This window comes from Leptonotus elevatus, chromosome 20 (genome assembly GCF_054856555.1).
Source record: "Leptonotus elevatus isolate MCC_2025b chromosome 20, RoL_Lele_1.0, whole genome shotgun sequence".
In the NCBI taxonomy this organism is placed as follows: Eukaryota; Metazoa; Chordata; class Actinopteri; order Syngnathiformes; family Syngnathidae; genus Leptonotus; species Leptonotus elevatus.
In genome coordinates, this window is record NC_141258.1 from 796,440 (window position 1) to 810,908 (window position 14,469).

The following is a 14,469-nucleotide window of genomic DNA, read 5'->3' on the forward strand; positions in this document are numbered from 1 at the left end:
CTAACTAACTAACTAACTAACCTTAAGCTGCATGGAGATACGAAACAAAAGAACACAACGTTTTGTGACTGACTACAACCACACCTCACATGAGAAATCATAATGTTGTAACGCTAGATCCGTCGCGTCCGTTCTGAGGCAAAACACAGCTGTTTACGCCCCCCCCCCCCACAACCACACACACACACACACACACACGCACACGCACACACACACAACCAGCCCCTAGCCTCCAGAGCTGCCGACAGTAGCCAAGTGTAAGTGAGTGCAAGTGACAGCGGCGTTTGAGCGAGCGTCCTCGGGGGAGGCGGGAAAAAGGCCGAATGCGGAGCGCGCAGGAAGCGGCCAGCGGGTGGCCATGAATCTTTCATGCACCTGGGGACTTTTTTGCATAAGGGTTGGGGGGGGGGGCTGAGCAGTAATGAAGCAAGGAGCAGCTCACCTTTTAATGGCTGTGCCTGTTTTTTATTCCATTCAAAAGACGGAATTAATGGCCTAATTGACGTGAGAACAGGAAGACAGTTTGCATTTGAACAAGAAAATAGCGGTGATACGAACAGATCGATTTTGAAAAGCGTGAATATCAGCCGATAAAATTGGCAGATTGATGAATGGGTTAGGCGCTAATATTTTTTACGCTAGTCTGTTGCTTGTTGTAAAAGTCTCGATTGCTTAAGGCTCAGTGACTCGGGATACACCGATTATTGGCCAGACCATAATCGGTCCCAAAATTTGGCATTTTGACAAATATCGGCATCGGCCTTTTTACGAATCTGAAAGCCGATAAGCGAATTTATGGTTTTCCAATTTTGGATCAAAAATGGAGCGATCCACTTTATGCCTCAATTTCACCCAACTTTCTGGGTTGTTTTATACAAAATCACCCTTTTTTGACCCAAGTAAAGGATCTGACCCATTTTACGAGTTGTTTTGACTTAAGGTTGGGTCAAATCGACCCAAGTAGAGGATCGGTCCATTTTTGACCCATAGTTGGGTTATTTTTGACCCAACAGTTTTTAGAGTGCACATTACCTTGTTGATGTTAAAAGGTAATAGATAAAATCCCCCCCCCCCCCTAAAAAGGCAATGAATAATGTTAACTATCGCTATCCAGAGTGTCTTCCATTACTGGCAAAACAGCGCCGCGATGGCTCCGACGCTGCTCCTTGACCTCGACCCTGCAGCTCCCCCATCAGTGGGAGAGCTGCCCAAGATTCCCGGGCCCCGGCTAAGGGCAGCCTATCTCGACGGGGAAACGCACACACACGCACACAAAAACAAGGTTTGATGGATGCCACGTTCGGCCCGCTCGTTCTCTCGCTGGTGACGAACGGGCTAATAATTGATCCGTCGCCCCCGGACGCTGTTGTTATCTTGTGCTTTTTCGCGGAGGGAACGCCGCCCTGGAACACGGCCCGCGTCAGGGATATGACGGAGAATCCCAAAGTGTCGCGCGCGTGGCTGCCATTTGAGTCAATGTTGTCAACATGGTGTCAACATGACTGGACGGTGGCGGAGAACCGGAAACGGCGGAAAATCAACAGAAACAAAAGCAGGCAACTTGATGATATCCTGCACGAGAGGATCGTTTGTTTTTGTGTGTGTGTGAACGTGACTCGGAGCGAAACTGGAAACGTCTTGTCAAGTCACATGCTGAATGTTTATCTGCAAAATCAAACCAGTTGAGGAATACAAGAATATCCAAGAAATTCCCACTATCTATCCAGTTCACTAATTCCTCACAAGAGGAGTTTTGTTCGACATAACTTACGCCAAACATCTTGTCAAGTCACCGGTCGGGCCCTCCTCGTACTCTAAAAGAGAAACGTTATGAAAATGTTTGGCAGTGGATCAGTTATGTTCAATACATTTGCAAAAAATTATATTTAAGAACTGTTTTTTTTTTTTCATTACTTATGTCCAATTGTATTGATCTTTAAATGAAACATTTTTGTAACTGATAGATTAGGCCTCTTCATGGTTAGATAAGTGACTTGAGCTTGACCATTAAGTCGCTGTGACCTGTCCTGGCTTGGCATCTTCCTATCTTTCTGCACTCGGGCACACGTATCCATTTGAAACAGGTTAAGAGCATTTTGAATAGATTAGACCTTCTTCCGCATTCAGCAGAAGTGTGGCACACAAAAATAAGCCAATTATGGATAAAAAATGGACCGATCCAATTTGACTCAACTTTGAGTCACGAAATGGCTCTTAGCGTAAAACAACAACAGTCTTGCTCAGATCCTTTACTCGGGTCCAAAAATTTTGTATACAGCAACCCAGAAAGTTGGGTCAAATTGAGCCATGAAGTGGATCGGTCCATTTTTGATCCAAAATTGGGTTACTTTGGACTGTTTTTAGAGTGCATCCAGTAAATAGTTGCTCTGAGAACATGCAGTCTCCTGGTTGTTATTATGAGTATAGCGACTAGCGAGCATTCAAGATAAAAGAGCCGGTGAACGTTCCCATCTGAACGTTACAAAACTGTTTTGTTTTTGTTTTGTTTTTTTTGCTGCTGCAGTGTTTATGTTCAAACTGTACGTAATGTTGCAGTAGCTAACAACGAAGCATATTTCTCGAGGCGTTCTGGAACATCCGAAGAGACCCGTCTTTGGTCCTCGGCGCCGACGGTCGGCCCGCGGGCTCGCGCAACGAAGGACTTTCACTTGACTTCATCCTCAGAGTGGAAAAGCCCGCTCGCAACAATAACAGTAAGCCTTGCTTGGCTGTTTTGCAAGCTCAAGTATGGTGGCGGGTCCCACTGCTTTTTGTTTGTGCAGCCGAGGTGGACATGTGTGCAGAGGCGGGAAGGAGGGGGCTCCAAGGCCGGACCCTCTCTATCCTTCCTGTTGGCTTACCAGAGGCCTCTCGCACTTATCAGTTCCAGATCTCACCAGGACAGAACAGAACAGAACAGAACAGAAAGAGAGAGCGCTGACAGGAAGGGGATTTTGAACTCTCCCCCCCCCCCCTCCTTTTCCTTGAGCAGAATGTCTGTCTGTCCCTCGCGTTTCACAGAGGAAAGCAATTATTCATTAGGCGTACACACGGCTGCCGTCCGCAAACAGCCTGGAACGCTTCAGACGTCACCAATCAAACCGAGTGCCACTCGCAGAGGAAAGTGGGGGGGGTCATGAATAACAAATGAAGTCATGCGTGACAAAAAGCTTGAAAGTGAGATTTACAAGTAGGATCTGGTGACAAAATCGACCATATTTGCAAATTAGGGGATGAACAGAAAAATGGGGTCAAATGGATGGAGAGCCTCCCGTCAATCTTTACGGCAAGTTTGGGAAATACTCCAAATTGCCAGCTTCCCATTGAAATTAAATAGGAGTGAAATGAATTGAATTGAGGGTCATTCAAAGGAGGGGGGGGGGTCATAGGGGTCATTTTCATTCATTTCCATTGGTAAAGACTAACCTTTGTGGTTAGGGTTAGTGAGTTCGCAAACCTCAGAAAATCCATCTTGTGCCGAGGACGCTGATTTTCTCCGAGTTCGTACCGATCAACGCAGCAAAGCAACAGTGTGTCTGGGGGCGGAATATGCGGCTTTGACGAAAACAGGAAGTGCCCAGGCCGAGGGAAACAAACAAAACAAACATCGTAATACCAGTGGACGAATGCGTGGATGCCGCACTTCATTCTCGTCTTGCAGAAAGAAAGAAAAGCAAGCATCAAGCATTTTTAACTGGTAAACCAATGTTTGTGCTTTTTTTTTGTTTTTTTATCTGCAACAACAACGACAACAACATTTTGATCGGCTAAGTTCGCTAAGCGTGCACAAGTTGCCGCATCGCTGTTGTTTAATGTTGTCTTAGAAACAATTAGTACTTTTTGAATGATGGCAACAAATATGCCAATAATTCAAATTGATCTTCAGAAGTGCATGTCTTTATCGTTATTGCTCAAATTATATAAAAATAAACCACTGATATGTATCATAGAGGCAGTAGTAATTCAGTAATACAGTGGTTTAGAATTTTGTGCTGAATTCTCCAGGGAACACAAAGCGCAGTAAAGGAACAGAAGTTGAAACCGGACCGGACAAAAACAGGGAAATAGTCATTAATCACAGTCGGGCGCATACTTCATTTTCCGGAGACAGAATTTCACAGACTGCAGCCGTCCGTCGCAAAAAAAAAAAAAAGGGGGGGGGGATGCTGGTTCTACCTCGCATGACATTTTCCACAATAATCGCTTTGGTTTATCCCACTCAGGCAGATGTTTGTCAGAACAAGTGTATTATTTCTCAGCAGCCATCAAGATTAACTCTCATCTACGCGCTGGATGCCCCAATTCTTAATCCATGAAGCCGTTGCTGCTATTGTATAATACACAGGACAAACCAATAGCAACAAAAACTCCCTTTTGCGCAGCATCTTTTACATTTTTTAAACATTTATACATACAGTAGTGTGCTCAGCAAATTTCAGTGAAAGCTTTCGTAAAAATTGTTCTCGGCTCTAAGAAATGCTGATGAGTAACCTGTTAGCAAGCCTATGCCAGCTAGCTAGTAAACGCAAATTCCGACATGATTCATAACAAGCATACCGATAATTATTCATTCAAATTTATTTTCAGTTTTTCCTTGAGGTTAATTCAACTGAAACATTTTAAAAACTAATCCTCATTAGTCATAGTCAAGCTGGCATGTTAGCAAGTGAAGATCGCATTTGCCAATGAAACCACAAACATTTGCGCAATTTATTCAAAACAAACAAACGTTTATTCCATCAGTGAATTCGATTTGAGTTCCTCTCAACGCTAATTTGAATGAAAACATTCACAAAAACTTAACCCAAGTAAAAGATAGTCACTGCGCTAGCATGTTAGCCAACCAAGCATGTGCTAGCTCGCTAATCAATCACAAAGCCCTTAGAATCCATTCCAAAAACTGAACTGTAATATCAGATGATCCAGTTTTTCTTAACTTGGAATATTAGCTTCCAACGTCATCTCAGCTGCTAACTTACGTTACCGCTAACGTTAGCTCCAATGTTAAGATTCCAAAGTTAGCTTCTGTTGCTTCTTAATAATAGCTTACAATGTGTGCTACAACGTTAGCTTCAGAGGTTAGCACCAACATTGGCTTCCAAACAAAGCTTGGACATTAGTTTACACTAAGTCGCCTTCAAGCTTCCAAGATTCAAATCCTGCAGTTATCTTACGTTGGTTCTAATGTTAGCTTTCAATATTAGCATCAATATTAGCCTTAACCTGCTTTCTCAGTCTTTAACCTCCTCATAAGGAGCAGCCAGAATCTTCTGTTTACTGTCAAGCTGAGCCGCAACCAGCCATTGGTCGATGCAAGCTACTCATTATTATTCCAAAAGTGTTAAATGTAATCAAATAATGTTACAATAAAGCAATATATTTGTTGACACCTCTGGGCCAAAACACAGCTTCTGACCAACAACAAGAAACATTCATTAGCACATTTATTTCAACTACTCGACACAGTGGCAAACAGACGACTCAGCCAAAAAACAAAAAAACAAAAAAAAAAACACCTCACCTTTGTTGACGTTAATCCTCGACTCTTGACCTCGGAAGACCCCTCCCACCCATCCACACAGCAGCAGGAGAAACACCCCAGCACGACAAGTCTTTTTGGTCCTACGGAGAAGAAAAATAGAAGGTAAACAATTGAGATTGAGACCTCCTCCAAGGCTTTAACTGTTAACAAAAGTGGTACAACGACAACAAGGAGGCCATATTTGAGCATTTTAGGCACTTCCTGGTTCACGGGAAAACGATGAACAACGTACGGTAGCATTAATGATGCTGTAATTGCATATCATCTCCCCAACATTTCTACGACTAAATCTAACTTCAGTTTGCATTCGTTCGAAATTCACATGGATTGCATTTTTTTTTTTATCCGCCGTATTTCTGCTAATTCCCACTCGAGCTGTAGCCTGTTGAGACGTCAAAGCTTGTAAAAATCCATCCAAGCGGATCACTTCGGCTCAAGGTTGTGGTTGACGGGACAAGGTGAAAAGCTACAAATAGTATATAAAAACACACACACACAACAAAAACCATCAGAAATTCCTTGTGGTGGTCTACCCTTTTTTATTATTATTATTGTGGCGAGTTAGTTTTTTCCTCCCGAGTTGAAAAAGAAAGTGGAGAGGGGTCACTGGGGGGTGGCTCAATGGGTCGAGCTGCACAGGACGCCTGCTTTTTAAAGCCAGACTCCCCCCAGACACCTCAGCGCTATTCATCAACAGCTTTTCCCGAGCGTGCGTGTGCGTGCGCGCGTGCGTGCGTGTTGGGGAGAATCAATGCTCTGGGAGCAGCAAACAGTTTATAATAACACGGGACGGAAAAAGCTCAACTGCAAGAGAATTGATTTGTTTAAGCACAATAACACGGCTGAGCGGCAGACTCGAGTGACGTGAACGATTGGCAGCGGCAGTCACTCAACGGCTGAATGCTGGCAAAGCGCTTGTGTGAAACACACACACTTGTTATTTCATTCAGGGAGATTTGTTTTTAATTCCCCGACAGAAAGATGCACATTGAATGAGCGCAATTAAAGATATACCGGCACATGAAGGGAAACACAACATGCGACTCAAGGGTCACATGACTTCCTGGTCAGGAAATTAAAAAAACGGTTTTCCCCTTTTAGCTAATTTAAAAAATAATATTTAAATCGATAAAAAGAAATCCCCCCCGGTCCCCCCAAACATATGTATAGTCAAAAGTTAAAAAAAGAAAAGAAAAAAGCTTATGTCATTGTCTTTGGATTTCATACATACTTTAAAAATATGTATTTAATATTATTTATATTGTATATTATACTGTACTGTATATATTCTTGATTTAATATTACTTATGAAGTGCCTCAAAAAGAGAAGGAAAAACAGAAATATAAGTAACCTAAAAATAAACGTGCTTTTTTCCATCTGCAAATTATGCTGAGATTGACTTTGTTTTTCATTATTTCCATTATATAATTGTCTTTTAAGATGTGATGCAATCGTTAAAAAAAAAATAATAATTCCCCTAATATTTGTACATGTTCCACACATTTTTTTAATATAAAGTGTATCTCTGATAATATTTCATATTAAATAATTAATTTACATGTTTTGATTCTTTCTTATAAAGTATATAATGGTACATTGTATTTTTCATAATAATTTACAATTATATTATAATTGTAAGATTGTGTCATGATGTTTTGAACAATTTATATTACATGTATTTAATCAATATAGTTTCATTTCTTGTATTTTTTTCATATTTCCTGTTTTTCTTACATAATTTAATTCAATATAACAATTTAATTTTAAAATAATAATTCAAGTTATAAAAAAAACAATTTATATAATTGAGGGTATGTTGTTTATTTCTTATATTGTATGATCTTATATTGTATATATAAATGAGCAAACCCGATGAAGAGGTCATTTTTGCAAAATCTCTGAATGCAAACATCCAAAGCGCTTCCCTGGATATAAGTCGGAGGCTGAGTCTGGTGCGATTGTACCCATAATGCATTGTGACTCAGACAACAGTGGGGGGTGGTCCAGGCAGGCCACATATGGAAAAAAAAAAGTCGCTGCATCCGGAGCAAACTGCGATATGATGCCGCATAGTAGCGCTAACTCATCAGAATTCCTTGGGAAGCTTCCATTTGGAATCTCCTGATGTGTACAAAAGAAGAAGGAAAACAACAAATCAGAAAAACAGAAGCCAGGGATAAATTATGTGGAGACATAAAACATCTCTGCCTGCCTCGAAAGGTTGCCACAACGGTGCATTTAGCATTGTTATGATCCTTCAGAGAGGCCCTCCTGTGTTTAATTGGCTCCTCATGGAGGCTAAATCCCCGCTGGTTGACTTTGGCCACAAGCGCTTTTACGTCGGGGCTTTTTTTGCTGGCTGAATGAAGAGCAGTCATCCCGAGCAAAGTGGCCGCGAAAACCTCTGCTCGAGAGACGGATGCTATCTGATAGCATCTTCACTCACAAGTAGAGAACTTTTCCTGAGCTTGGAAACAGGAAAGGACATCGTATCTGTCTGGGATTTTGCTCTCAATCTCAATGGAGGAACATCACATGTGGGGTCCCCCAAGGGTCAATTCTTATCCCACTGTTTTTCAATCTCAAGTTCAACTGCCTCAAACATTGCAAAACGGAAGCAAAACAAATGGCTGTAATCATTGGCAGTAATCTTGATTTCAAAGACAAAAATCACCAGGTTTTCTCAACCACTTTGAGACTCGTTTCTGCCGTGGAAGCCATTTTGAATTTAATACGTTTCGATGCAATCTAGGCAAAACAGAGTGCGCTGTTGATTTCGTCTCGAAGAGTTTGCCGTCCAACGAAGTCAACTATGGAATGTAGCAATGAGCATAAATTGTTGATTCTGTCCGAATATCAGCAAAAATGTTGATCGTTTGTTTTCCAAAGCAGAAGCAAATGTTTGCAAATGTCTTATTTTGATTGAACACAAAAATAATCTGTCTGCTTCGACAGAGGACTCCAGAAATCTGAGAATATTTACTGCTGAAATTCAGAGCATTTGGAAATATTCCACTAATTGATTATCAAAATAGTCGATGATTAACTTGATAATTGATCAGTAGTCGATTAATCGATTGATTTTGCAGAATCATACAAAAATTACACATAGTATATATCATTTTTTAAAGATAGCTATAAATAGCAAATAGCAGCTTTTTTCTTCCAGTGCCGAAGGTAATGAAGCTTGCATCCGGGTTCAGCAGTGGAGTGTGATGACCCAATGTTTCCTAAACACACGCACACACACACACACACGCACACACACACACCCACACACACAAAGAGTCTGCAGGCCTCTGACGACATGAGCGCGGCCCGATTAGATAAGACGGAGACACGCACGCGGCGGCAACATTGTGTAAAGCCATCAAGGCAAAGTGGGACGGCTGCGGTGCCGATTTCAGGTTTGCTCGCTCCGTGTTGATGACCTCCAAAAAACGGCCATGCCTTTTTAAGCACTGCTTTCTGTCATTAGACAAAGTCCGACAACGCGTGTGTAAAAAACTACCACATGACAGTTGAGGTGCCACACCAGGAAAAGAAATCTAAACAACCATAATGTGATAATCCATGAGTTGCCGATGAGTCCTCTGATGGGCAACTCCACAATTCACCATTCACATAAAATCAAATCAAAAATACAGTGGATTACAAGTGGAAAGTTGCAAGAACACCTGGTGGAATCTAGCCATATTTTCTTGTGGGGAAAAGAAGAAGAAGAGGTGGGGGTGGTTGAGGGGGGGGTGGGGGGTGCATGTCCTCCGAGGAATCCGGGGCGGGAAAAGGCAGCACATGACTATTGGGAGGGAAAATGATTAAAGGCTGAGATGAACACAATCTGCTGGTGCCAGAGGAAAGGAGGGAGGAATTTCCAGGGCCTATAAGTGAAGCATTGTGGGGGGGGGGGGGGGGGGGGGATCTACCTTTCTCTGCTACTCAACCCTGACCGTGCTGGCCGAGGCACATTTCTTGAAAATAGCCTTCAGCGTGCATGCTAACGCTGCTCGACATATTGATTTTTTATTTTATTTTTTTCAACAGTCCTGCAGCGTTCGTGTCGGAAGCTTGATCGAATCTCCAAAACGACTTTGCAACGTCATCACTAACCATACGTTTCAATTCTGCTTCCGGCGGTCATTGTGGAGAAAACAGGATGGACGTAAGACATCGCATGGGGACGGGATAGGAAACCATGACAGACAGATTGCTGTGAATGCCTGTTCAGATTTGGAAAGTGTCCAAAACAATTGCCACAACCAGTTTCAGTGCATATTTGAAACCTAGTCCACCATCGTAAAACGGGATGAACACAAAAACAAACCTGAGAGCATATGTTAGGCCGTAACAGGTTGGAAGAGGTCCGTAGTGGGACAGGAAGCATATGAAGTACCCGGTCCACGGTCCTTTCAAGCTTTTGCACAATCTACGGGCTTTAGTGCACGTTTCATCCCGTTTCGTCGCGGTTCTCGAGGAAAGCTCAAGTGTATGGGTTTACCGTTTTGTCGGTTTCAATCCCAGCATGCGACGGTTTACAGGCCCGATGCAATGCCACGCATTGTGTTCTACACTTGGGTATGAAGATCCAGCCCGGGAGCTTTGTTGGAGTCTGCTGCAACCACAAACGGGCTCCGTAACTTCCTGGTGTCCCCGCTTCTTGGCTAGAAAGCCTTGAAAACCGCGTCAGCCCGTGATCAGGACGTGACGGGCTTGGAGGAAATGTACTAGAGTCCGTAGTAGACCGCGGTCCGAACCGTAGCGTGCCTTGAGCCTTGGGACTCAGTAGCCTGTTTAATTGAGCATGAGGAAAATTTGAGACTTGAAGAAGGAATTCAAAACAACGCGTTCAAGCAAACAGCATTTCCGAGGTCGCCAAGAAAATCCTGTTAATGACGCAGAACCAAGCGAAGGAGCCGGAACGTAACAAAAAAATGAAACAGAAAAGAGCCAGACCGTCTTGCTGCATCAGTCACTAACGACAATCAATTAGCAATTTCTCATGATGTCGGCGGCGAAGGTGTCTTAATGAGTCCCATTTCCATTAGACGCACCGCAAGGAGCCTTCTTGCACTCACTCCTCCGTCTCCGTGTCTAATGACCGCAAGAGTGGATTACTGCCGTCACTTCCTCGCTTCTCTTTGTTTATCCGCGCTGTAAATAATCGTCAGCCATCATGAGACATTAAACAGAGCACTTGAGACGGAGAAAGAGGAGCGCTCTGCAGTCATCTAAAAAAAAAAAAGAATTCTGGACTAGCAGAGGGCGACTAACATTCTGGATGAAGTAAGCGGTTTGGTATGTCGGTTTTGAAGTCACACGTTAGTACAAAATGCATTTTCTTGCGCAGACAAGAACATATTTAATGACAGCGTTGCGCAGTTAGCAACATTTTTTTTTTAAAATCTTTTCATTTTAGGAAAGTGTAGCCTCAGCAGCGTGTCTTGGTTTTAGTTTCTGATTCAGCATTCGTATTTAACGGCCAACTCGCAAATCGTCGAGTCGTGCACTACGGATATAAACCTGCAAAAGGTTTTCTTTGTAGTACAACCTCAAATTTGTCTTGTGTGATCACTGAGATTGGAGAATTGCGTGTTTCTGGATGGATTAACAAAAGGTCAATTGTATATAAGAGAACAGACTGCAGCGCTTTTATTTTGGCGCTTCACGCCTGGGCTGAACTGATCAATATGTACTCACCCAAGGCGCCATCACTCTCTTCCTCCGTTCTCATTTTCGAGCTCGATCAAAATGAAACGCCTCAGCAAAAAAAAATACACACAAACGGAAACGATCCACGGCCGGCGGGGTCGCGAAATGGGCTCAATGTGCCGCCATTAGTCTTAATCGTGGCGCTTGCGAGGGGGTGACTTCTATGACATGCGCCTCCGTCCGCAAAATCAAACAAGGAAAGCATACAGCAAGCAAGGCAACACTAAATTTGTAGAGGGTGAGGGTCTTTGAATTGACCATTTTCAAATGGGACTTTGTTGGTAGTTTTGTTCATATTGGGCAGAAACCTCATGTTGTCCAAATACAGTTTGGTCAATAAAACATTTGTTTTTCACAAATCAATATTAATTGTCTGTCCCCACCTTGTATGTTATTTTAAGCATATTTACTGAAAATAACAAAAACAAATCCATTAACTCCGCCTCTTCCCTCACTGTGCGGGAGCAGTACGGCATTTTTTTCACTTCAATATTGAAAGTCTGGATGTGTGTTTTGATTTCTTAAGAGTAGACCAAAGTGAGTATTAAAAAAAAAAATAGGTTAGAAACATCTGAGTAAGCCTGTTATGTTAAAAACGTCAAACACAAAGGTAAGGTTTGAGCCGATTCAATCACTTCCACCTGCTCAATTCCGTCATGGCTCTAAAGCCTTTGAAAAAGGGTTTTGACTGTCGCCACAGTCATTTGCTTTTGTGCAATATTAAGCATTTTGTCTGGTTGTGAGCTCGGGATGAGTAGAGACTTGGATGTGGTAAGCTTGAAAAAGATGCATTTCCCAAATTCCTCAGCTGAACCGCCCATGTCAATTTTATGGAAACTTTTCAGAAATCAGCCGGATATTTTCCAGCCCTTTGCAACACAGTGGCGTCAAGATGACACTTGGATGGCGGATCTATTTTTAGGGGAGGTTTGAGGAAAACTAATGAGGAAAGAAAGACAGTGATGAAATCTCGTGTTTCCATCTGACACTAAAACGCTGAAAGTGCCCTTCATTATTAATGTCCGGGGGATCAGGAGCAGAAAGCAGCCGCTCTTATCAATCATTCATCTGCTTTCCATTGAGAAACGGTGCCGCGCCATTTGTGACTTGGAGCAGCGGAAACAACAACAACAAAGAGCACCCAAAACAGGGATCCAGCAAATCTGCATCACTCTATTCAGTAAAAGTGATTTGCGGTTTCTTTTTCACCCTTTCATGCAGCGAAATGAGTCGACCAAAACATTCGTAACACCTCAAAAATGGTGGCAGCGCAGCTCAGCATCAATGAAGTCAAGTGAAAATTTCTCAAGGACATAAACGCGTACGAGGAAAACATCACTTTAAAACTGAACACAGCGATACATTTTTGGCCCACAATGTCTGAGTGGCTGTGTATTGTGCATAATAGATGTCCCGACTTCAATGAAATGAAAGACAGGGACACCATTTTTCAATCTCAAGCACTGCCCCAAACGCAAACATTGAACGAGATGCCAATGAAACGGTGACTTGAACGCTATGCGCAAAAAAATATCCGAACGATGACAACTTCATCAACATTGAAGACAGAAACTGCATTTTTAGTCCACATTGAGACCTCAAGTCTTTTCAGAAACAGTCACAATCTGAACTGGATGCCACTAAAATTGTGACCTATTCCCTCCGCACAATATAATATTTGCAGACTATGCATCCTGCGAAAAGATGTCCTAACTTCATCCAAGTTGAAGACTCAAGACACCAACGCTGGTCCACATTAAGAGCTCAAGAATTGTGACAAACAAAATTTCAACAGGATGCTAATAAACATGTCCCGTGTTCTTCACACATATACAAGTGTACTGTATATCGTTTTAGGCCCAAAGGGTATTTCTACAACATGCTTATTCAGGTATTCCAACACTTTTATCATAATTGTGCGTGAATGTGTGAAGCCCTTCAACTATTCCATGAATCCCCTCAGGCAGGCTTCCCCCTTCTTTGAATTCTCACCAGCAGCAGCAGCAGCACAGCAGATTGTGTCATCTGCACACCACAGGGGAGTCCAGCAAATTCCTCATTTTGTCCGGGAAGAAAGATTCTATACAAACCACAGGTGCGTACATGAACCAGTTCTAGGTTTTCCACAATTACTCGCAAGGTCAACTTTCACACCCCCAAGCGTCTTTTTCAGAGTCTTGGGATGCTTCCTCTTGACCTCAACAGGAAAGGTTTCAGTTTGCTGCCTTGCGCTGCGAAAGCCACTAATGCAATTCTTCCCCAGCTTTCAAGTGGGCTTTGGGACACCAAACTGCCGGATTATGTGATCCAGCTAACATACAGTCCAGCCAAATCCATACTAATCATTGCCGAAACATAGACAGAAAACATTTTTCCCACCTCTCTGACCCAAAACTTGAATGAATGAGCACTTCCATTCAAAGTACTCTACTTGGAAGCACCGTATCTGCCGCAACAACAGCCCGGCTGTCGAAACGAAGGCTGAGCAGGAGACGAGTTTGGAAACGCATGAATGAGCGTACAGGAAATACGAGCTGAAATCAAATTTGGTCCCTGAAGATTATAGAAGAATATCAGACCTTTTTTAATTTTTTTATTTAACCTTTATTAACGCAGCTAAAAGACCGGAGGTATCATTTACGACGGGCTCAGACCAGGAATACGTTTCGGAGTTATGAAACAGTACATAAAAGAGTTTTGCATAAATCAACAGATTGCAGGAGTTGTGACTTTAGCAACAATTAACTGTCCTTTGAAATAAAGCAATAATTTACAAATGAAAGTAGAATTATTAGTTTCTTTTCTGTTTCAGAGAGCAGATGTCCGGAGGTGGTACTTGGTGTCAAACATTTGAGAAGCGCTGCCTTAGTGACCGTTTTCCGCGGACGGCTGGCTGAAGTCTGCCACCCGTATCCGGGCCCATGAATATTGAGCGGAGTAAATGAGGCATAGCACGCTTTGACATGTTGAACATCCACCTTTGGCCCGTTGCCTCCACAAAGCCAACAAGGTGAAGCAGCAGAACAAATCTGTTAGTTTGTCTGGGGGTGGAAACAAAAGGCCGCAGTCTCTTCACAACAAAAGACAAAATCTTCATAGGTGCGCTGCATCACAGGGATCGGATTTCCTTTCTGCGGGATTCAACTTGCTGCTATTTCTTTTAATAGATGCAACTACAAACTAAAGAAGAAGAAAAAAAGATGCACCGCATTCTGCC

The 14,469-nt window shown here is 42.7% G+C and overlaps 1 protein-coding gene across 4 annotated transcripts in view; it reads right to left on the reverse strand.

The window, feature by feature from the left end:
• Positions 1 to 14,469, reverse strand: part of LOC147156276 (zinc finger MIZ domain-containing protein 1-like) — a 60,686-nt gene that overhangs the window by 36,076 nt on the left and 10,141 nt on the right. For all 4 annotated transcript variants that reach the window (XM_086064633.1, XM_086064636.1, XM_086064634.1 and 1 more), the window contains exon 2: positions 5,522 to 5,622. The gene's annotated coding sequence lies outside the window, so the exon portion shown is untranslated. The remainder of the gene's footprint in view (positions 1 to 5,521; positions 5,623 to 14,469) is intronic.